The following is a 24,785-nucleotide window of genomic DNA, read 5'->3' as shown; positions in this document are numbered from 1 at the left end:
CTAGCACATGAAAGAGGGATTAGCTTCAGGAGGGTATGACAGATGTAAAGTGCTTTGCACACATTGCTATGTGATGTTCAACATATGTTGTCAATTAAAAATTGCTTAAGAAATATTTAACAAGGCAAAGCTAACATAGCCCTAGTTTGTACGAATATATTGAGCTTATGCATCACTGCCTCCCATTTAATTTTTTTCAGTTTTGTTGTAAGCTGAAGAGAACCTTATATAACATGACTCTCAGATAGTTTATGTTTAAAGTACCATTTAATTCAAAGTATTGGAAAGTGTTTGTTTCATCTTTTGGTAAGACAATGACTGGATAATTTAGCAAGGCAAGGACCAGCTAAACTGATTAAAATTAGCTTTCTGCAGTAAAATATAATTTGCTGCATTTTCAAAAATAAATCTCGTAATACATTCAAGATGTCATAGGCTTTGGCACATTCTTTACCTAGGCTTTTCTCATGCCAATTACTGGGACATTTTCCTAGTGAACTCCAACGTGTAGAACACAAGCTCCTAGGGCAAATTATATTTTATCACCATTATTATCTCCTACTCCTGAATCTTTCTGCGTGCAAGACATTTTGGTGTGTTTGGGTTTCTTTTTAAATGGTTGAATATGCCTTATTCAACCCCTAAATAGCCACTAGACATTATTCTCTTTATTCCCCTACAACATTCTTGTTGAACTCTGATGCCTCAGGATGTCTTCACAAAAAATGTACTCCTAATATTAGTATATTCCTGAAAACGCTTTTTTTTTTTTTTTTTTTTTCCTATGGTCACAATTGAAGAGGTTTTTACCACTGAGAGAACATAGGTTTGCAGTCATCTGTGAAAGACACTACTTGTGGCAGTGGTCTATATATTAACTCATTTTTGGAGGTGGAGGAACTGAACATGTGGAAGAAATCATTCATAGACCCACAGACATTTTGTAGCATCTTATCACCTCTGCTAATGCCTGAAATATTCTCACAATGTTCTCTTTCACTTAAAGTCTGTAGTTCCACCTGTAGTATTGCTGTCTTGAGCCTCCTCTTACGGAATTCTGTTTCCAATCACAAAATTTGAGTGTTTAAAAATAAAAGTTGCAGTGTTTATTCCAAGAGTCTTTGTACTTGTTAAACACATATTGTGGGCTGCTGCATACATCATCTGCCAACCAAATGTCAGTTCAACTCCTACTTCGCTTTAAATAAGGTATAAAAAATTTCAAGAGATATTCATGGAACTGTGATTTGAATGTGCCTTAAGTGTGTTGTTGATGTGGGAATTTATACTAAATTACTGTGCTGATGGGTGCTTGGCTATGAATTGAACTATTAACTAAGAAAAAACTGAAACACACTTGAATATTGCAATATATATTATTTTAAAGGAGCATTATAGAGCAGAGATTTCTGCCTCAGTGAGAGACAGAAAAAGGCCTAGTGAAGGAAATAAGATGGGGTTTCTGAATATATAAAACTGGAAATACTGAGTAATTATACTGGTTTAATAATTATTTTTCTTCCTACTCCTTTTTAAAATACGTCCTATGGGATTATAAGTATAAATTTTTTAAAAGTGGTAAACCCATTGTATTGATCCTAAGAACTGGTAGATCATATTGTACAATCCAATTTAGAACCCAAATTAAAGGAAAATATATGCAAAGCTCGTTGAGTTGCTTTTCGGTTTTTTGTTTGTTGGAGTTTTTTTGCAAAAATTAAATTAAGTGTAATGTCTTCAGAAATTTATTACTATTGTTAAAGAATAACACACAAGCATTTTAGTAATGGCAAGAGGATTTGTTTATTGTATGTTCTGGTAGATAGAGTACTAAAACTAGTAGCTTTTCAGTTTTGCAGATCTAAACTTTGTTGCTTAGATACCCCTTTCAGTATTGCTTGGTTAAGTATAGCCTACACGTTCACAAGGAAGATTGAAAACCATGTGGGCTTTGGAAGTCTCAAGGCATGGTACCTTATTAAGAGCAGAAAGAAGAAAACTCAGGAAATAGTATGTATTTTAAACCTTACTTTTAGTCCACACAGGCCTTGCCTAAGGCATCATTATTGGGAAAAGAAAGGCTGCTGTGAAATTTATCAGCCATGTGCAGAACTTGAACTGAAGTTCAGTTCACACAAACAAATGAAAAATGGCGTAATATGAATAGTGAAGTAATGTCCTTGTTGAAGCAATTTAGACAGTTTTACCATGTTGGAATTTAATATGAAAGATATTTATAACTTTTACAAGTTGTAAGGGATTTTCAATATTCTAAAATAGTAGCAAAGAGTTACACTTCTTAGATTTTTGTGTTTTATTATTGTCTAGTAATTTTTATTACTGCATTAAATTTAGTTTATCAATGGTCATTTTCAAATAAACAATTTTTCCTGTTTTTATGCAAGAAAGGCTCAAAAATCAAAGTGTATCAAATCCGTTTCACAATATTGCTATTCCACATTTTCTGCCATTTCTCAGATATCAGTTACTTTTCTGTTTTAATTTCAATCTTATGATCCAATGTCCCAAATTTGTTTTGTTTGGGGTTATTTTTTTTTTTTTTTTTTTTGGTTGTTGTTGTTTTGGTTTGGTTTGGTTTTTTTAAAGCTATCTTGATTCCAGGCAGGACAGGTTAAATTTCTGCAGCAGTCAGGAGGGGACATGGCCAGGACCCAGATGTTATTGTGCACCACCTCACCTCATTGCCAGGGGCAGGGGAGAGGGAATCTCCTTCCACAAGAAAGGGCTCTCCTCTGCCTGGGCTGGCAGGGTTACAGCTGGGTTGCAGGCTCTGTGGGGAATGTTCTGACATGGGACTTGCTCTCTCCGTTGTGCACTTTTGTTACTAATATATTAGCTGTTAATGTTGCTTTTCCTTAACTCATTGCTTTTTCCAGGAAATTGTTCCTATTACCCTTGATCTTTGCCTTTTGTTCCTCTCATTCTCCTCTCCAGTCCATGGCAGGGGTAAAGAAAAAGGGAGAGAGGAAAATGAGAAAGTGGTATGAAGTTTTAGTGGGAACACTAAACTAGAGAATACCCTTCCTAAACCACACCAAAATCAAAGCTGGTTTTATCAGGTTCCTTACATGAAAGAATACTTGTTAGTTTGTTATAATGATTTGCTAAGAACTGCATTAGCATCTATATTCAGATATTCAGCTTTCTGGGTGAGTTTGCAAATCTTGAGAGCTAACAGTAATTGAAGTAGGTCTGCAACTTTGTCACTGTCCTCACCTAAGCAGTGCCAATTAATGCCATTTCTGAATTTGTAGCAATTATGCAGGTATTTAGAAAATTCATAGCATATTTGTGAGGTTTCTGCTAATGTGCAGTACTTTTTCAGTCATACAAAATGAAAAAATATAATTATCTGTTACATCAGAATAATTTTATGTGCATCACAGATGCACCCACTTATGGTTTATAGAAGTTTTCTCCTGAAGATATCTATTTATGTCCTCATTCTGACCCTCATATCCTATAATTATGATTATCTGATTTTCCTCTGTTAAAAGTCATGTCTGGAAGGGTGTAAAAATATAAACACCATTAATTATTAATTGAGAAAAAATGTGTTATACCCCTCTCTTTTCTACCTATTTTATAGAGGTCTTCAGACCTTGTAAAAGCAGAAAGAGAATTTGTGTACTGTGGTGGTGAGCTGATATGCACACCCATATTAATTTTATTAGCACCAACACCACACTGAAATACATTATGATTATTGCAGCACCTCAAGTGTACCTGTATCCTTGATGTCTCTCTTAATGTATTAATTTCCCACATCAGGAGTGAGACTTGTTGAAACTAGGCCTCACTCTTCAGCCTGTAAATGCAAATGTCAACTTGTACCAATTGCATAATGGCTAATTGTATAAGTTTTTTTCTTGATGGCCTGCATATGCCAAAAACTTTAGGCTGTTTTTTGTTTCTGATGTAGGCTGCTTCTGTAGAAATGGTCACATCCTCTCTATCCCCTCAGGCTGTACCATGGGTGTCAATGTCCTTAGGCTGTGCTTAGCAGAAGGAAAAATTGGGGACCAGAAGTCTGGGAGAGTGAAAAAATTAGAATTCAAAGAGATTTATCTTACTTTTCATTCTGTGTACAACGCCCTGCATGTAGGTCCCACAGCAGAGGCTGTCATCTGAAACTAAGCTGGCTGCGCTTAGTTTCATTGTCTTATTGCAAAATCTGAATCAGAGGATTTTTTTCATCTGCCAGTTTAGATATTGAATGGAAAGTGAAAGTTTGCAACAGCACAGAATTGGCTGAACAGGTAGTGACAGTTGAGTTTGCACCGAAGAGATCCCTTATGCAGAATTTAGTGCTGTCAGAGCTATCTGTCTAAACCTGGGTGAAGAGAACACAGTTTTTAACCCTTTGGTGAATTTTCATCCATGTCTTCACTTTGACTTTATTTAATCGTATCTCATCTCTCTTACGATAGCAGTAGAAAGGCATGAAAAATCCTAATGTGCAGTGGCCCAGAAATAAAAATTCAGACTCAAGTAAAAATATGCATCCAGTTTCTATACACACAAGAGTAAATTCCAGAATGTGAACAACTGAAAAATATTTAATATGAAAAGGTGTCCGAAGTGGAAATGATAGAAGTAGTTAGTCTGCCTAATTTGCTTGGTTTCTGTCATTTAGAGTTCTGTTTTTTCATAGACAACATCCTTAAAGCACATCTTCTGCTTGCTTTATATTTTGCATGATTTTGTTGGTTGTTTCCTATTCCAGACTGTAAATTAGAAAAAAATGCTACTAATTAATTCGATGAATTGCTACCTAATCAAACAGTTCATTTTTTTTTTAACATAGTCCCTAAAAAAGAAAAGCCATCCTGTTTCTTCTTCCAAAATACTTATTTATTTGCACCTTTAAATTATCTACAATGCAGTATGGCTAAAGTTTTATGCTTGAAGCAAAAATTTAAAACAGAAGAGTGACTATCTTTAAAACCTGTGTGTCTTTAGAACTTTAAACTAGGTAATTTTGATATAGGCGGTTGTATAGGGAAATAATTTTCAAGGCACGCTAACCTAGAGCGCCGAGAAAATTGGTGCAGCATCTGTCCAGACACTGGAAATTACCTAGGACTTCTTGTACAGTTGTGTAATGCAGGGAGGTAATGGATTCCTATCTAATTTCATTTACGACACTGTATATTTTGAGGAGAAATAGATGAAGTGAATTTCATTTAATATCAAAGCAAGATGGAAACTGATCTCATTTTGTCACATATTTTATTAAAATTTTCAGTGATTTGGCTTCTTTGTCATGCTTGGGAGATTTACTGTTCAGTCTTGCGACAGAATATGAAAAGCTTTATATTTCCTCACAATAGAGTTTGAGGTCACAGAACTTTGGATGCTGAAATGAATTTAGTTCAAAATATGGAAAAAAAATCTCATTTATGAAAGTGTTAATTGTGTGAACTTTTCAATTCATGTTAGAATACAAATCTTAGTTTTTAAAACTAAGATTTATGGACCTATTCATAACATTACTGAGATCCAGATACTCCTGGGTCTACCACTTTACATTCAAATATGTAAATGGCCAGTTTATCGTGGCTGAAAAACCTCTTTGTCGAGTCGCATTCATCACAGAGAGGATCTCATGGATTTTGTAGCTGAAATTGTGCTGGTCAAATAGACAATTACAAAGAGCATTAGTGGACATTAATATCATGTTTATTGCAAAATTTCTCTGAAGTTCTGCAGCATCATTTCAGCTCACAAAATTGGTTCTGGTTTGGTTCTTTTCAGGCACCATTGAGGAGGGAGCATGAGTAAGGAAGCATTCCTAATAGGCATATTTGGATATTGCCACTCTGTTCTGGAAGGTAAGAGTACATCAAAGAATGGACATTAGCCAGTCTGTGTTACACAGCCTCAGTGTTAGTGAGCAATTCCAGGATTACTAATGCAGATATACATGTTTATAATTAGCACTGTACAGATATACAGTTTTAAATTGTGCTGATAATTTCAGCAACCTTTTAAAACTTATTATGAAGCGTAAATTTGGACTTTAATGACTATTCTTTCTTCCAGTCCCACATAAATTTTGTACTTACTTATTCCTGTTTTTCATTTTGGCTCTTCTCTAGGTCCCTCTATTGCCCTCTTTTTCACCCTCTTTTAAAAATAATGATCTATATATCTCTCATTGCAGGCAAGAGCAGTGCCCTCTTTCTCTTTGTTCTGTTACACTCCACCCACTGTTCTGTTCTTCTTCATTGCCCCTGTTCACTTATCTCCTCTAAGCTTTTTATCCATGTTGTTTCTTGTCTTTTTCTCACTCCCAGTAACAATGAAGTTGTGGCATGTTCAGGTTCCAGGTCAAGTGTTATAATTTGGAAAATGTTGGATTCCAATTTAACAGTTACAAATTTAGGGGTGAGTAGAGATGATTTTAGAAGGACTCTAGAGTTTTAAATGTGTTTACTGGTATATTTATTTTCCCAAAGAGAGAAAAATAGATAGAAATTAGTAATGTATTAAATTCATTGTATTGAATTGACGTTCTGATAAGAAATTTTTTTGCATCAATCTGAGACTAAATATAGTTTCAGAGGCTTAAAGAGGCTACCAGAAAACAAATCCAAATTAAAATTGAAGATTTTCCTTTTTTAATTATGAAAAACTCTAGACTAGAGAAAAATAAAAATATTTTAAAGTGTAGAGTAATGCAACATTCCTTTTTGGTGTCCTGAGCCCAGCTGGAATAACTGCAGAGGACACTGTATTTATCACAGCAACACCCTAGCAAGGTTAAGCTTCTTATGTTTCTTCCTTTTTGGATTAGACTTCTATTACACTTGCTGTCAAGACACTAAATTGACATTCTGTGTTGACTGCCACACATTCTTGTTATATTTCTTGTTTCTTTTGAAAATGAGTTTCTTGCATATTTAGCTATTGATCTTAGTTTCAAAACCTGTTTATATTAACTGTTAATGCGTAAGTATCTCTATACTATGGAACAAAAATTTTCTTTATAAAAATTAATGCAGATTGTTCAAAAATAAAAAATAGACAAATTTAGAGAGCAATAACCAGCAAATGTGATACTGTTTTAAAATTAAGAATAAATTTTATATTTTTCTGGCATTGTGTTGATGTAAATCACCTGTGTATTTGACCTTATAAATCCAAAATTCTTTGCTAATATATTCAAAATATGGGAGTATAGACTTGCAGAAATATTCCTGGTAATCAGTTTTGTGTTTCTAAAACATGAACTATTCTCTATTATCAAAAGTTTTGGTGACTTCAAAGCAAATTACTTTCAGAAGATCACAATCTTGAAACTGCTGGTAGCTTAGATTAAACTTTTTATTAACATATTGTGTTAAACACTATGGCCTGGTTTCTTCCTAGTCCCTTGCAAAAAACAGGGATGATCATATACAGTCTTTGCATAGCATGTGTAGAGAAGCAGGAATGATAGTCATCTTTTGCTTTGCTGTTTGAAATAAAATCTCTCTGGAACTCTCCTGGGTGTAGTGCTGGGGGAGTGAAGGTGAGGTAGCTGCTCAGCCCATGCAACCCGTGGTTGGCTTGGTGAAACAAAACTGGCACACAGGAGAACGTTTGCTTTGCCTCTTAGTAAGTTGGAAGAAAGAATTCTAAAAAGTGCCTCTGATTTTTTTACACTGGCTTGTTTTTCTAGTCCAAAGGTGTTGATTTCTAAAATTTCTTCCCTGTCTCCTGACATTTCATGCAAGTATTTAACTGTCATCTGAGGTTCAGAGCTCCTAGTCTTCTATCTAAGCTATTTCACTTGCTTTCTTCTTTAAGGTGAGATGAATTATGTTCTAAAAGTGCCTGTTGTTGTCTGTTACCCAAAAAAGAAATCCATCCATAATGCAAGTGTTTATAAAAGTTTATAGCTAGGCAAATTGAATTCTCCACTAAATGTCACTGAAATCTAAACTTTTCAAATTAATGCTAGCTCTCTAGGCTGTCATACCCAGGTTACATTTTAGTCTTACAGATTCTTGACGTCCAACATTCATGAGGAGAAGCCACATGCCTAAAACCTATAAAACCTATTCCTGCATCTTTAATTATCCAGTCCTCTTTTTTTTCCCTTTTCTTTTGTTTTCTCTTTTTTTTTTTTTTTTTTTTTTTTTTTTTTTTTTTTTTTTTTTTTTGCTTGACAAGTGCAGGTTGTTTCACTTTTATTCATAATGAATGCTGTTTCAAATAAAATTTTCTCTAATTGACTTCAGACTACAGCACTCTTCCATGTTTCTTCATTGGTATCTATACCAAGTCAAACATAAATGATGCATTTTATCTTTCAAGACCTTTCACAGACTCCTGCTTTGTTCCTTCCTTCAGCACTGAGGGCCTGACTCCTGATTCTGATAATTAGAAATTTAACAAGGGGATAAGTGATTCTTTATGATTGCTCTCTTGTCATTCCTCTTCATCATTGCTATTTCACAGAATCATGCACAAAACTCTTTAACGGTGTTTGTGTTGACACCTCTCTTTTGCTATGATGGTTAGGAAAATCAGCAATTAAGCTGCTGATGTTTTGAGATCACTGCTGAATTTTTTGTTTTGTCTAATGTTGTGTCAGTGTTTTCTTGTAGTCTCATGTTTCTGTCTGTGTCTAGTTACAATATCTTATATCATATTAGGGAAAGAGCTGTCTAACACTACCTGTCTAAAAGTTAGGTGAACCAGTCATCTTTGGTCCCTCTCTAGTTGAACTAGAGAGATAACTAAATAAGTGGGGTTGCCTCATTACAGAATTCACAGAAGTAACTTAGCTTGGCATACACAGCAAAGCTTAACCTAGAAGCCTAGCCTCAGACAGCTAAAGGTAACTGAGCTTAATCATACTCTTTAATTCTAGGTTGGCTGAGATATAGACAAATTTTCTTCTGCCTTTATTTGGGTTTAAATACAGCAGGATCTAAGTCCATAACTGGGCATGGACTAATTACCAAAATTAATCAGTTGTTAACATGCAACAGAAAAAAATAATCACTAGAGTAAAATTAAAACCAAAATTAAAAAAATAAAAAATGCTGTAAGGATTTCTGCCTTTAGGAGCAAGAGTTGTAAATCCCTACAGTTCAACCTTCCCTCTAGTTTACTTTACATGGGCATTACTATTTTAATAATACTGACCATTTCAATTGAAATCAGAAAAAAAAATCCCCTTGCCCCACAGTACAACAGCAATAGAAATAATGCTAAAGGACACATTTTGATCCATGATTAATTAGCAACAATTTTTATCAGAAAAGTTATATCTTTAAATGTTCAGATGCTAGTATTGCATTATAGCTTAAAACATAATGACAGAATGCAGCTATTTTTGAGTTGAATATTTTATGTGGGCAGGTAGTGAGAGAGAACAAACATCCAATGTAGCTGATTACAGACAATGCAATCTAATGAAATTTAACAGCTGACACTTGACATTACAGATTAATAACATTTTTAGACTGAGCCTAATCACCTTCCATGTTGTTGCAAAATTTAAATCAAATTCCAGTATTTTTAAATAAAACTTCCACCTCTACCTGTCAAAGAAGAGCAACTATACACTTACTGGCATTCATGATTGTCTTCATGATTTTTATATAATTACATCTGTCATTTAAAAATAAAAGTCCCCCAATGTTTCTAGCTATGCAATTTTAAAACTGTTTTAAAGAGCAATGAAGTTAATATTCTAATATTTGCACATTTTGTACCACTCGAATTCATATCCTAAACAGCTAGTCAATTAAAACAAAATATTTTTATTTAAAGAAATATGTATTTTAATTAAATAAACTATGGCAAGACAACCTCTTAAATTACTGGTTAAGACAAAAGCTTCTAATCTTTTCTATGTATATGTTCTATAAGCAAGAACTGCTGTTACCTTCCTTATGCTGGGTTTGTACTTTTTTTGATGTAAGTTTCCCCATCTTTCAGGGTACACTGGCACCTAGAGTGAGTTCTAAGCATTCTGTACTGCTGAAACAATGATCATTGAGTGAATCATAGAAAGCCCTCAGGTGGGTAAATGGTCAAACCGCAGTGATGTCATCTCTTTTTAGCAAGAATATGAGCACTGGGAAAATAAAATAATGTTAAATAAGTGCTAATAAAATAAGTGCTAAATAAAATTGTAAATGCAAGATGCAATTACCACTTCCAATCTGCTATGAATGATTTTTCAACAGCAAGTGTATCAACTTCTCAGCAAAAATATTAGGTTTAGTTGTCTTAGGGACATCTGAGAATTTGTGGTTTTACCACACTCTATTCTCTCTGCTCTAGAAAGCTCTTGTTTTGCAGAAATAGTGCAATTATGAATTTTCTTTCCATACTTGGAAAATTATATTTTCTTGCTTACAAAACTTAATTTTCTTTGGTTTGTATAAAATCAAATGTATCTGTTTTCCATCACCAACTCTTTACAAGGACAAACATAGATCCAGGGCTAGCTTAGATACTTCACTCATTGAGAACACAATACCTTTTTTATTTTTTTTTTCCCCTTGAACTGCATAATCTACTCAACTAATTTGAAGGCCATAGTGCTGAATATCTTCTGATTTTTTTTCCTTACTTTTTTTCACTTCTTTAAAATTATTCTAGCATATTCCATTGATAGAAATGACCAACACTTTCTAACTTTTGAAAGATATAATTTTTTGTATTATGAGCAATTTTAGCACTATAACTTTCAATAATTAAGTAATATATTTTGCCAGGCTTGGATGTTGTAGCTATCTCTCTACCTCTCTTTTTTTCTTTTTCTTTTTTCTTCTTTTAAATTTAAATCTAGGGTGCTGAAACTTCTTATTTCTTTTCTTGATTTTTGAATTTATATTTTTTTTACATTTCACATTAGATTTTAAGTTTATTCTAAAGTCACTCAATTTCTAGGATCACCTATAAAGTTTATTTTTCATGTCCGCTATTTTTAAAAGCCTGCTTATGTTGAAGGTGCCCTTGCTTTCTTCCCCTGGTAGATTTTGATTAATCTTTACACATATTTGAGCTTGATTCCCAGGTGAAAAGTCTACGTGGTTCTGCTGTGCACTAAATGTAAGGTAAACCGTCATCTAAAATCTTCACAAATAATAGCCTGTAAATGCTGAAAGTTAGTTGTACTATGAAAAGTGATCCATTCAGCATTATACACCTACTTGAACTAAAAATTGCACCTTTCAGAGCATATCCTACCACAGCCAGAAATTATGCTTTCTGATTTCTACTGCAGCTCTCCATTCCCAAGATCATGTACAGGACACTAATGCTAATAAGAGACTATGAGAATGCAAGTTAATTTTGGTCTGTTTAGGGCATATTTTTGTTTATCTAGGTTACAAGCTGATAATCTTCATCAACTAATTTCTTTAAAGCAAAGCAGCTAAGATTCTAAAATAATTCTTGAAGTCATAGTGTCTGCATGAAGTGGGGTAAATGAAACACAATATAGTAAGAAGCAATTGCAACTTTTATGGGACAGATATAATGAGAGTGATAAAACTTATCATCCTTGGCACAGCAGTGGTGTGGTACAAGATAAGAGCTTGGAAAGCTGAGACAGGTATAATTTTGAACAGTATTGGAGGTTTGAATAAGTCAAAGAAGAGAAACTCATCTCACATAAAAGTGAGATGAAAGGAATTAACAGAGATATTCTTTGAAGCTGCATTTTGAATTTATTATAGCATTTGACAGACATGTCTCTGAAGTCTATAGCATATATTGTGGAAGACAAAGCAGAAAAGAAAGGGACTGGAGATGAAAAAAATTGGCTAAAGACATTATGGCAAAAGAGCTTCTAATGATCAGATTGGTTACTAATTTTCCAGAGTAGGAATAATGGTTTGGTTTTAATTTTTCTACTTCCAAAACGAGGGTGCTTGCTCATTTCAAAGGAGATACAAGAGTTCCAACATACCCAATTCTGCTTAAAAAAAAAAAAACCAAACCAAAAAAAACAAAACAAAACAAAACAAAACAAAAAAAAAAAAAAAAAACAAAAAAGAAAATAAAAAAAAAGTGATAAAAACTCTTAAAGGTTAAAGAAAAGTAGTTTTGGCCACAATGCTAAAAGATTTTCTAGAGTTTAGCAGAAGAGGCTTAAGGTTCAGACAGATACTCCAAAGATCTTTTATTGAAATAACTGACCATTTTATAGTCACTTAGTGATTCGTTTCTTTCCCTTCCCTTCCCTTCCCTTCCCTTCCCTTCCCTTCCCTTCCCTTCCCTTCCCTTCCCTTCCCTTCCCTTCCCTTCCCTTCCCTTCCCTTCCCTTCCCTTCCCTTCCCTTCCCTTCCCTTCCCTTCCCTTCCCTTCCCTTCCCTTCCCTTCCCTTCCCTTCCCTTCCCTTCCCTTCCCTTCCCTTCCCTTCCCTTCCCTTCCCTTCCCTTCCCTTCCCTTCCCTTCCCTTCCCTTCCCTTCCCTTCCCTTCCCTTTCCAGAAGCAACCTATGTTCTACATTACAATCAGGAAGACTAGGGGACTGCATATTCTGCTTTAAGGGATTTTAAGTCCCCAAATAAAAACTGATTATGTAAAGAAGATTTGACTTCACCTCACCTGATATCCCCTAGCAGAGGGCTGGTGTTGGTGCCAAGACCAGCAGTGTGGCTGGGAGAAGGGTGCCAGTGTGAACACAAGCAGTGCATATGAAATAAGAGGTGCCATTTTCAATGAACTTTCAGTTCAATAATGCATCAGAAGCTATTTCCTGCTTGCTCAGTGAAACATATTAGTTATTACACAAGGAAACAACCGTCACCATTTTAAGAGAACACTTGTGCGCTTTTTAAAAGATAATTCTACCACTTCAATACGTTTTTGTGCCTTAAAATGTCAGTATGCATCAGTACAAGAGGAATTGTTCAACTCTATCTTTAATATATTACCAAATAATCTATTACAAAACATCTTTAATTTCAAATAAATGACATGAAACTGTCTGGGGTTTTTTCTTATGTTTTATAGTACATAATCAGGGAGACAAAGTGCATTTGTTTAACGAAAACAAATCAAAGCACTTTGCACTGACATGGTTGCCACTGTAACAGGATGATTCTATTATTTAAATACTCAGAGGTTGCTTTTTATATCATTCTTGATTAACAGAGCATTTATTTTCTGTTTCCTTTGAACTAAGTGTTTTTCTCCTTCCTTGCAGTTAACATATATCTCAAACACCAGCTTGTCAACTGATGACTTTGAAGCTTCAGTAGCTATGCATATTAAACTGCACTGGCAGAAAAATAGCTGTGATGTCAAAAAAGGAACTTGGAGGTTATAGACTCTCAAGAAAGATTAGGACAAAGCTTTCCAATGACAAAGAATTAAAAGAACATGACAAGGCAAAATCAAAATTCTTCAGTACGAATTGTTTTGGCTTTGATTTTCCTCTGTGATGTGTGAGAACTAAGTATGTCACCTGTACAACATGGTACAGAAACATCTGGATATAAGCCAGACTGGCTTTTAAGAAATAAATGTCCAAAACACATAAATTTAACCTGATTTTAACAGTACTCACTTTCTTTTCTCAGGAAGGTTAATATATTGTTCCTCTCAGTTTGAAAGTTGTCACAAAAAATGTTAGTGCATTGCCTCATTTTCAATCTGTTCAATTGCCCCCAGAAGTGATGGTGACTCAGACTGCAAAGGTTCAAAGTGAAAAGCTCTGATTAACCTTAGGAATGTTGTTAATGAAGCACACAGCGACTGGGAACAAGAAAAAAATAAAGGAACAAGCTTTGCTAATTTTTTCTGGCTTAGTTGAGCCAACCCTGTGTTGTAGATGTACTAATTTGCTTCATCCACAACACATCAGTAATTGCCTGGGGAAGTGGATCTGAAAAGAAATATTTGCAACATAGTGTCATGGAGACTAATACCAATTACAGACTACCTGTCTCTGAAGGCTGAGCCTAATGTCACTCTTGAATCTTAAGATTGCATTTAGATTCAGACTAAAACTTTTTAACCTTTTTTTTTCCTGTTCTTCCTGTTTTCCCATTTCTTCAGTCCTACCAATAGTGCACCAGTTGCAGCACTAATTTAAATAATTTGCCACCTTTTGATAAGACTTCTCCAGGATATCAGGAAAATTAAAGCTGTCAAAACTAGACATAATTAAAATTTGCAAAATTAATGGGCTGCAAATCGGTAGAGGGTTTGCAGTAGGCAGCCCAGGTGATCAGGTCAACAGGAGATACTATTAAAAAGATCATGATGAATGGTGAGAGATAGGCACTGCCACACTGTAAAGTGTATTCATTCAGAAAATAAGTGCTACCATAGTAGAGTTTAGTACATGAAATACTCATACCACTGCATTTTCAGATGCTATCAGTATTGCAATGGAAAGGTCCATTGGGAGTGGTGACATGAAATGGTATTAAATGCTGATAATAGAAACATGGACTATGGCTGGCTGCCAAATTTACCAATAGCTATTCCCATACACCATAAAGTAAAAATTAAATCAGACATTTATCTAATAATTCATTAAAGAAAATAACATTATACCATTAGAAAAGTGTTAGCGAGCTCTGTTTCCTGATAGATCTTCACCTATTGCAATATGAGGAAAAAACAAAGTTACCACTGAAGCAAAGCAATGTAAGAGCAGCAGTGTCAGTCCCCCAAAAGAGACAGGCATGGTAGCCAGCATGATGCTACTACACCAGTACTTTGGATGTACTTGTTAAACCAGAAAAAGTAATTGATCTTAAGTGGGAATATGCCATATGCCTCTTCTGCATAAAAGCTTGACCTCTGAGGTCTGTTAGCTATCACTTATTAGTACATTTTAAATGCAAATTTTAAAATCTAATCCTATTTTATCTTCTTTTGCACTAGACATATGAGCAACTATCAGAGAAAAAACTATCTGCAATTGCCTGTTAGAAATTTTAAATTAATTTGCTGAGACATTTTTCATCCCATTTTATTTGAATTTTCTTTTTTTCAAGTTCTAGAGAAAATAATTTTACCATCTGGACTCTCTACAGTTATACGAAGTTTCTAAACATAAGCAAAAGCAAGATTTAATGTACTAAGTAACAAAGGGTACTACATTAAAAGTTCTTCTAAGTCTCACATTCAGCAAGAAAACAAGTTGTTTTGGCTTGTCTGATGATTTTCTAAACCAAATAAATAATCCACCTTAGCAATCAAACTGGCTCTTGGCTAAGGTTATCTCCAACAATATCCACAACTAAGGAACTAATTGCTGATGGGAAGAGAACAGAAGCATTGTAACTTGTAACTTGATTCTTATTTAGAATTTTAGAGCAAGTCTTTTCAAAGGTTCACATCAATATTAATTTTAGATGGTCCTCTCATTCCTTTTTCTGTTTCTTGGTTCCCTCATCTCACACTGATACATTTAACAGACATTATTGTGAAAAAGCCAGGATCTGCGTCATACTGAGGGGCAAACAGAATGCACTACAAACATAGAGTACAAAATATTTGAGCTAGTTCAGAGTCATGTTTGAGATGGAAAATACTATAATTTACTATCTCTGGGGTTATTAAAAATCAGTTTATTTGTTTATTTCTTGCTTTAGATTTCTGAAAGCCCAAGGGCTTGGTCTTCCCAATTTTGCAGGATTAAATGGAAATTGCATAGTTGTTTACTTTATCTCAGATGTGTTAAACACTGAAATTCCCAAATTTTATGTTTTGAAATTCTTTGACTTTTGTGACAGCTTTTCTCAACCATATGAGAGTTGTGACCTTTTCCAATTAAATTCATCTTCTCAGTTAAATTGCAGGGGGATTTTATCTGTTTGTTTTAGATTATCAAAATAAAGTATTTTGGATAATAATATTTTAATATTTTTTCTTTAATATTTTCTCTCTAAAGCCTGTAGTTTTTCATTACATGAGACTGAAGAGGTGTATGAAATGAGAACATTAATGAGGCTTATATATGTATTTAATCAGCATACATACCCCTAAAAAAGTCCCAAATGTCTGTTACTATTTCTCTCTTATTAAAAATAATTCTCTTTGTAGTCTACTCTGATCTGCACTTTCCCCTCCAAACCCTTAAACTAACACATCACCACTCCTGATTAGATCCAAAGTAATGATCTGTACTATGCCCAGCAGAATGTACTTCCTCTTTTGAGCCCTTATAATTGTGCCAACAATATAATCTTTCAGATAAGAACGAAACACTTTAAAAAAAACAAACAAAAAAAAACAAATCAAACATTTATAGGATCAGAAAAGCTTTGCTAAGCATGCTAAAATAATAAATTATTTGATAAATTTAATGATAATAAAGAAAACAAGTGCAGCTCTATTTACAGATCTCATATTCAATATTTACAAATAAAGGAGAAAATTTACCACATATGTGACAAATTACCTTGTGACTATGATTCATTTATCCTTCCTGACTGGAGACTCATTTTTGCAGGGTATTCCCATTAGGGCTACACAGTAAAGCAACATATTTATCTTAAATAAAGGAGTCATTTTCCAGCCAGGCATAAACCATTTAGAACTACTCCATATGTGTATTTGGAAATGGTTTTAGACATATTCTGTTATTGTATGATGAAGTTCAGGCTGCCTTTAATATATGTTATAGATTTTTATATATGCATATATTTGTATATGTATAAATATATACACCTCTATCTCTCTGTATTGATATACCACTTATACTATCCTTGGAGAATGATTGGTTGGTGAAGAACTATAAAACTGACAAGATGTCAGCTATGTTTAAGGGTTTTCTGAACTCCCAGAGGCTGAAATGGTCACTCTTCAGTACAGAGTTTGGGTACACTTTTTAAGGGGCACACCTCACAGACTTAAGGGTCCTGGCTGGATTAAACTTTCTAAAGGATGTAAAGCCAGAGGTCATTGAAGTCCTGGCATAGCTATCTATTCCAAAGCTGTGACTGCTGGACCTTCTGTACCACCCATCCTGGAACGGTTGATATCTCTGATCTGTGCCAAACTTGTGAGCTTATCCTAATGCTTTCCTGATAGGATATCTGTCTTTGCAGTAAATAACTGAGAATACCTGAATTTTTCAGTGTTTTCGATATTTTACCACCATATTGCATGGACTAGAAGTACTGGCTGTCTTGGTCTTATGGGGCTGCATTATTGGACTGAAAAAAAATCCAACCACTAAAAGATTGTAAAAGCAGAACTAATTCATAAAAAAGAAAAAATAATTTTTCAGCTAATGCAATCCCAATTAAAATAAACTTTGTTTTTGAGAAACTATTTGTGCTTCCCGTCAAAAAGATAAATAACAAGTACATGTACAAAGAACTATATGTTTAAATGGAAAATTGCCTTTACAACAGTGAAAAAAAACCTGTTTAATCAGGACAAAAGCCTCTATTTTATATGAAAAATACAAGAATATTGCACACTTATTATGAAACATTTACTTTAATATTAATGACACATAAGAATAGAAGATGTAAGTGGAAATAGATTGCAATAAAACAGTGAGCAGCCAAGATATTTCTGTAGTACCAAGTGAAGTAAAATCAACAACATACTGCAAAATCTTTTTTGTTAAAATATAATTTTTAGTGACAAAATTTTAAAAATCTTGTCAACCTTCTTAAGTTTATGAAAAGTTAACATTCAGGTTTTCTGGAAAGCTTTGTACCCTAGCATTTCTGGGTTTACACTGTTTAATGAGAAAGGTATGGTACAATTTGTAAATTTTGCTGACTTGACTTGACATAGTGTCCCTTCTACCTTTTCAACCTGTTTCCAGCCTGGTGGTGAAACAAGGGTAGGGCTTATAGGAGGACCACTCTTCACTGGTCAAATTAAATAACTTGTTTCATAGAATCATAGAAATTTTTAGGTTGGAAAAGACCTTTGATATCATGGAATGCAACCATTAACCTAACAATGACAATTCTGTCATTAAACCATGTCACTGTATGCCACATCTACATGTCTTTGAAATAATTCCAGGGGTGGGGGTTCAGCCACTTCCCTGAAAAAAACTATTCCAATGCTTGACATACTTTTTCTGTTAAGAAATTTATGCTAATATTAACTCTAAATCTCTCCAGGCAAAACTTGAGACAATTTCTTCTTGTCCTATTGCTTGCCACTTGGGAGAAGTGACCGACCCCACTTTGTTACATACTCCAAGTTGGTTATGAAGCACAAAAAGGTCTCTCTCTCTCCCCTGAGCTTTCTTTTAAGCTAAACAGTCCCAATTCCCTCAGCTGCTCCTCATAAGTCTTGTGCTCCAGACCTTTTACCACCTCTTTAGCCCTTCATGTTGTTAATGTTTAGGAAATTTACTTAATTTTGAGTGAGTATATCATTATCTGTAATGTTTTTAACTGTGACTTCAATGATCAAAGTTAAGTGCATTTCTATATAAGAGATAGTAAAAGGAAGTAAAATAAAATTTTCACAGTAATTACTAAAAATATGTGAATTTTTGATTTTTTTTAAACGATTCTTCATATAATGAAAGAGAGCATTGCAATACTATAAAACTCTGTCAATAATAAATTTAAAAAAAATAACTACAGCCAGTTAATACCATTCATGTCAAACAACAAGCAATGTTAATGGTCGTATTTTAAAATAAAATATGAAACAGTAAAAAAAAAAAATTGGCATTCCTTGAACAATCTTTTGAAGATATACAATAATTGTCACACCACTTATATTAGAAAAAAATTAAATGTTTTTTGACAATTTTGCTGACATAGCACTTTTTGAAAGTTAGTATTCTAATGTCATTGAGGATGGGCATAACATTAACTTTTTATTAAAGAGACCATTGTGTCTTTGTGAGGAAAAAGTAGGCATTTTCATATTGAGCAGAATTATATGACAGAAATGGCATCCTTTAGAAATAGTCAGATAATTGGGTAGCAGCAGAAATCCTGATGCTGGCCACACAGAACTCAAGGTATCTTGCATTAATTCCTCCTGGGCAAGCTAGCCATGAAGCCAATATTGAAATGTGCAGAAAGTAGTCTTATGCTTTGTGTATCTTCATTTGCAGCTTTGACAATAATTCATTTGACAATAATTGCTGTCAGCTTCTTAGTGAAACACATTTTCCTCTTTTCAGAGCCCCATTGATCACTGAATATGCATCTGAATAAAAGAAGACATTACTGATAGTAGTAAATCTGGTTTAGGAATAACAGGAAGAAATTAAATATTTCTATTTTATATCAAGACCTAATTAGAAATTTCTTTCTCCTTTCCTTTCATCTGTTCACTGGTGTGACCAGAAACAAAAATGGTGTTTTAGCTGGTAATAGACTTCTGATTTAAATAGTAACATAACAAGAGATATATAAGTTTTCAATACAGTGTTGTATGCATCCTCCTTCAGGCAAGCATTTCATTTGCTTTTGACCTCCACTGCAGGACATTTTATTGATCTATGAATGTTGGTGTCTGTTTTTTTCATTTATGTTGCAGTTCATTTAGAACTCAGACATACACAAGTAGGTCATATTATTCCCTCCAACATTCACCACTTTGCCTTCAATGAAAGTTATTTCATCCAGAATTAGGCTGCCTGTTCACCAAAGTCCTTTTGAAGTTCTTCACAATATCCTTGAGACCTGATTAACCCAAATATGCTTAGCTGTTTTTGTTGCCAATTAAAACACCTCGTTCCTCACCTTTGCCAAGTTACTAAGAAGGATATTCAACAATGCAAACATCCTTTGTGGTAAGTTTGCACTTACCACTTTTATGTATGAAAATAATAATTTGTATTTATTTATCTTGCTTTCTTCTGCAAGACAAGGGATATCTATTTTGGATATATTTCAATTTTATCAGAATTTAGTCTTTTCTCTTCCACTTCATAGAGCTGAGAAATATAATACATTGCAGCCTTAGCAGAAATAAACAAGGACATGAACAGAAGGATAGCTCATGATTGATAAAAAGTTTTCTTTTGTGTTCAATTTTAATAAAAATATTTTTTTTAAGAAATGCAGACATGATTATAAGACCACCCTGATAACAGTGAAAAAAAGAAATAAACTTTTTTAAAGTGACATAAAATCAAGACCATTTAAAAATTGAAAAAAAAAAATACCCGGATAAACAGGAATGATACGAAAGAGAGATGCATTTTCATATTAGGAATAATGATTCATTACTGTGAAATAACAAGTAAATTGGTTGTAGACCAGGTCTCTAATGGTGATCTTTATTTCTCAATTACCCTTTATCATATTTAATATCCTTACATCACTGAAAGTAAATTTCTTTTTAACTACCTTTTCTCAGTGGTGAAAATCATCCACCTGTCTCAATAAGCAAACATCAGTACTGAAGAAGATAATGAGTAAGCAATATTTAGCCTGATAATATGAGAAGTAAAGAAATTATCAGACAGATATTTAGCTAGTTGTGGAATGATCTTTACAACCAATGAACAAAGTAGAGTACTTGATACAAAATTTTTAAACATAAAATATAACTCTCTTTTTATTTATTTTTTTTGCCAGTTCTACGGGATTCATTCATTTCAAAGTCACTTATTGCTTTCTCCATGTAATCCTTAAAAATGTCAGCCCCAATATTGCTCACAAATAGATGATTTTTACATCAAGAAAAGATAATGAAGTTTCTTTTATTTTTAGCACTGCAATGAACTTGTATGGTCTTAATGAGAAGGCTTTTGAAAAAACAATAGAGGAGCAAAGCTATATTAGAAATGTCATTTTTAAGATACATTTATGTATTATCTAAATAAAGTATTAATGCAGTAAAGATTTTAGGTCTGATGTCACATGAATCTTGATGGAAAATAATTTTTTGGTGAAAATGTTTAAGTATTTAAAATGTGCATATGGGTAATTTGAAATTATGCATTTATATATATATAAAAGTAGAAATTTGTATGTCCATGAATTCAACCTCAGATACTGGTAGGCTTCTATCTGTGACTTTGGGGCTAACTAGCTTTAAAATAGACTAAAAAGCTTGTAAGTCACCTTCCAGCTTATTTTTGGCTTTTGGCACACTCTTGCTGTTGTATTCCTTTTTCCACTACCTTTTTCTGACAAACTAGAGGTCATGTTAGACAATCTTTTGACCTATAACTTATGGGTGGTAATAACAATAATTAAGCTTTTGCAATGTGAACAGAGATGCCCAGCATAAATAGGGTCAAAATCAACATCAAGATACATGCACAACATAAGAATCATAATCTGTAGATCAATTCTTAAATAAATCACTATAAACAAATACTTTTCTACAGGTGTTTTTGTGTTTTGCTTGTTTATTAATTTGCGGGATTGTGTGGATTTTTTTGTTGTTGTTGTTGTTGTTGTTGTGGGTTTTTTGTTTGGTTTAGTTTTTGTTGTTGTTTTTATTTTTTTTGCGGGGGTTCATCTGACTTTAGTTAATAAATACTAATACATGACAAGTGCATAGAATGACAGGATTATAAATGATGTTCATGGTCATTCAGTCAGATGCAGATGTCTAAATCATAGATTCCTACATTAGGACAGATGTAGCCCACATTTTTGTTCTTCACTTTGATTAACTCACTATGTCCAACTTCAGACTTACGTCTGCTGACCTCATCTTACAAATTTATGCATTCAACTCTTTTTTCACTCTCACCTCTTCTTGGATATTATCATTCTACTGCATCCTGATTTAATACTCTTTTAGAGTCATATAAATGATCACTATTTTAACAAGCTTTGGTTAAATCAAATGGTTTAACATTAAGTGTTTAATTTTGGTCAGAGAAGACCATAATACTCTTACCTATAATTTCTATTAAATTTACCTGATTGAAAAATTCACTTTTATTTGCTTGAACATTCTGACTTGTTAACCTGTGAAATTTTCACCTGGAAACTATTTAGTTGGATAACCTATAATTGTATTTCTGTTAAATTATCATGTGAATCTGTACATTTATTATTTTTATCATAGATATAGTATATCTCTGTATATCTATACATTTATGCCAGCTGAATCCTGTCATAAAACCCTCCCTGAATTGCAATACACAAACATTTCATTATAGAACAGATGTCTTTTCTGGTAGCATCAACTTTTTCTCTTTTTCCTATAGGACTTAATGCATTTGTGCATGAAATTTCAAATATCTAATACGTAATGCTAAAAGCTGCTTTTGGTTGGCTGATTTATGACAGTCAGCCCTGCCCAGTTTGAAACCTTCAATAAGAGTATTTTGTGGTTTTGGAAAGGCACTCCTTACTTTAGCCCACTGACAAGATCCAAAGGATTCTGCTGCTAGCTCCCCTTCCCTGTCTTCCTGCTCCATGTGGCACAAAAGGCAAAGATCATAGGCTGAGATAAGAATAATTTACAGGAAAAAAACAATGAGATAAGAAAATGAATGGCACAAAAGAGAGTAATTCACATGCAAAATGCTTACAAGCCTAACTGGACCCAATGCAGTCACACCATCCTGCTGCTCCCTCTGGCTTGGGACTGGCACAATGCTCCCCTTACTGGAAGAGCCCATTTTTCTTGGAAGAGAGTCCTTTTCCTTGCATCCAATGTGAAGCGCCATAAAATAACTTTCAAGTACTTGCCATGCAGCCTCCTGACTACTGCAGATATTGACACTGTCCCAGCCAAAAGCAGAACATTATAAAACATTTATTATGATCTACCTGATATAATGAAACCATTATTTCTCAGTTTCCCAGAGTGCTAGTTCAGTTGTCCAAAGCTGTCAGTTGCCTTTCAAAGGTTCTTTAAAACAGATCCATTCTAAGTTGTACTCAGGACATGTTACTCTGGCACATTTCTTAAACACCTTTAATATTGACCTGTGCCTCATCATTTTCATACAAACCACCTCTACACCACTGACAAAAAAATAAAAAAACACCTCTGTATTTAGTCTATTAATTCCCTTCTTACTGTTAGGCAAAAGAATTTTGTCTGTTTTGCCAACATTTTGTGTTGGGTTTATGTTAGGAAAGATGGTTTTACTACTCAACAAAAATAATTGCCTCCATCTTCTTTAAGTGATTTAGTAAAATCTTGTATTCCTGTGCAGGTTTCTTTAACAGAGGAAAAATGACATCCATAGCACAGTACTAATACTGCAACAGCTGCTCTGACATAGGGCCTTATTTTATGCAGGAAATTAATGAGCCCTAACAATTTCTATTGTTTTATTCTGTAAGCAAGACAATGAAAAGATGCTGAATTAAACAAGACAAGGAATCAGAAAAAAAAAATAAATTCCAAAGTGAGATAACTGAATTCATACTAAGTAATAATGTCGTAGTTCATTCAGGTGAGTTCTCCCAATAATTGCAGCAGGAGTAGCAATCATATTTTAAATTGGACACAAAGTAATTCTTGAAAGATCATGGAGTATGGTCCTGATTTCAGGTGCCCAAAATATTTAAAAGATTCTCAAATTAAAGTGATCTACTGAAAGCAATGCTGTGACAAAGGACACACACGAAATTGTTGTGAGGACAAATATAATGCATGAGTATGGGGGTTTTCAACATTTTTGTTTCAGTTATTCCCAATTCTCACCACCAAAATTCTAAGGATTTAATTTACTTATTTATTTATTTACTCATTTGTAGTTCTTGAAACATTAGTGCATCAATCATTACTGCAAAGCCAAGTTAATTTCAGTATTTTCAAACAATGGAAGTTGAAACATGGATACTCTACCTGAGAAAATCCCAAATGCATAGGCTGCTGGAGGTTAGAGTGCAATATAAAGAGGAATATTAGTTGTGAACTGTGTGTTACTTTTATTTTTTTGCAAATAAACTTCAACATGTTCTGGAAGAATAAAAGTGCTTGGTTAAAGGGAAGGGTTTTTTTGATACATTGCATTATCATTTTGAAGGTTTCTTATTCCTTAAATTGTTTAAGCATCCTTTATCATCTGCAATAATTTATTATAGATTCTAAAATCATAGAACATTTTCCCTTTAAATTCTGTATTTTTAAATTGAAGGTTTCATTTACACACTGTATTATTTTTACACACTCTTGATATGTTTGCTATTTCTTAGATTAAATTAAAACTAAAAGAAGCAGCAATATCAAATGACACACTTTCATATTTCTACTTTAGACATAAAACATGTTTGCATTATTTAAATGTTTATACTGTCATAAATATAAATATTTTACTAAGATTTTTTAATTTTTTTAAAAATTATTTTTATTCTAATCAGATTTATTATCAATAAATCAGCAGGTATGGAGGAATGTATACAGAAACAACCTGTAAATATGAATGGAAATAACTACTTTATTCCTTCTCTTCACCTACCATTGTATTTTGAAGGAAGTGGCAGAGTTATCTTGGATTGTCTAGGAGAAATAAGAAAGTGTGCTTTGATAACAATATAACACTTCAAATGTGTACACTTCTTTTTTCAATTTGACTATATTTGAATTAATTTGTAGACTATCTCCCCAATGAGTACTTTAGCCTTCACTCTGACTTTCCATGAAAACTCATTTTTCCAGTGATATTTCCACCTTGAATATTGTATTTGGTTCACTTCGCCTTGAATTTAATTCAGCTGGTAGTGGAGAGACACTAGATGTCAATGTGAATGAGAATCTGGGCTTTTTAAATTTTATTATTTTTTATCCTATCCTACTAAGAAGAAAAGAACAAATTTCTGTTTCATTACATGCAATTCAGGCCCCTCAGGGTGCCCAAGAAAAGCATTTGACACCACATCATTTAGGTAACTGAATTGTTTTCCTGACTCTTCACTTAGTTG

General features: G+C 33.6%; 1 long non-coding RNA gene across 1 annotated transcript; it reads right to left on the bottom strand.

Moving 5' to 3' along the window:
• Nucleotides 1–5,732: 5,732 nt before the first annotated feature.
• LOC306806005 lies at nucleotides 5,733–23,802 on the bottom strand. Its single transcript, XR_013775360.1, has 4 exons — nucleotides 23,710–23,802; nucleotides 22,259–22,350; nucleotides 17,096–17,156; nucleotides 5,733–5,843 (listed from the first exon to the last, which is right to left on the bottom strand). It is a non-coding gene; the product is annotated as an uncharacterized lncRNA (long non-coding RNA).
• Between the last annotated feature and the right edge of the window lie 983 nt (nucleotides 23,803–24,785).

The sequence above is a fragment of the Erithacus rubecula genome (genome assembly GCF_903797595.1).
Source record: "Erithacus rubecula genome assembly, chromosome: 1".
Lineage (NCBI taxonomy): Eukaryota > Metazoa > Chordata > Aves > Passeriformes > Muscicapidae > Erithacus > Erithacus rubecula.
The sequence above is the reverse complement of the archived record's forward strand: the minus strand, read 5'-3'. Positions and strand labels throughout refer to the sequence as shown.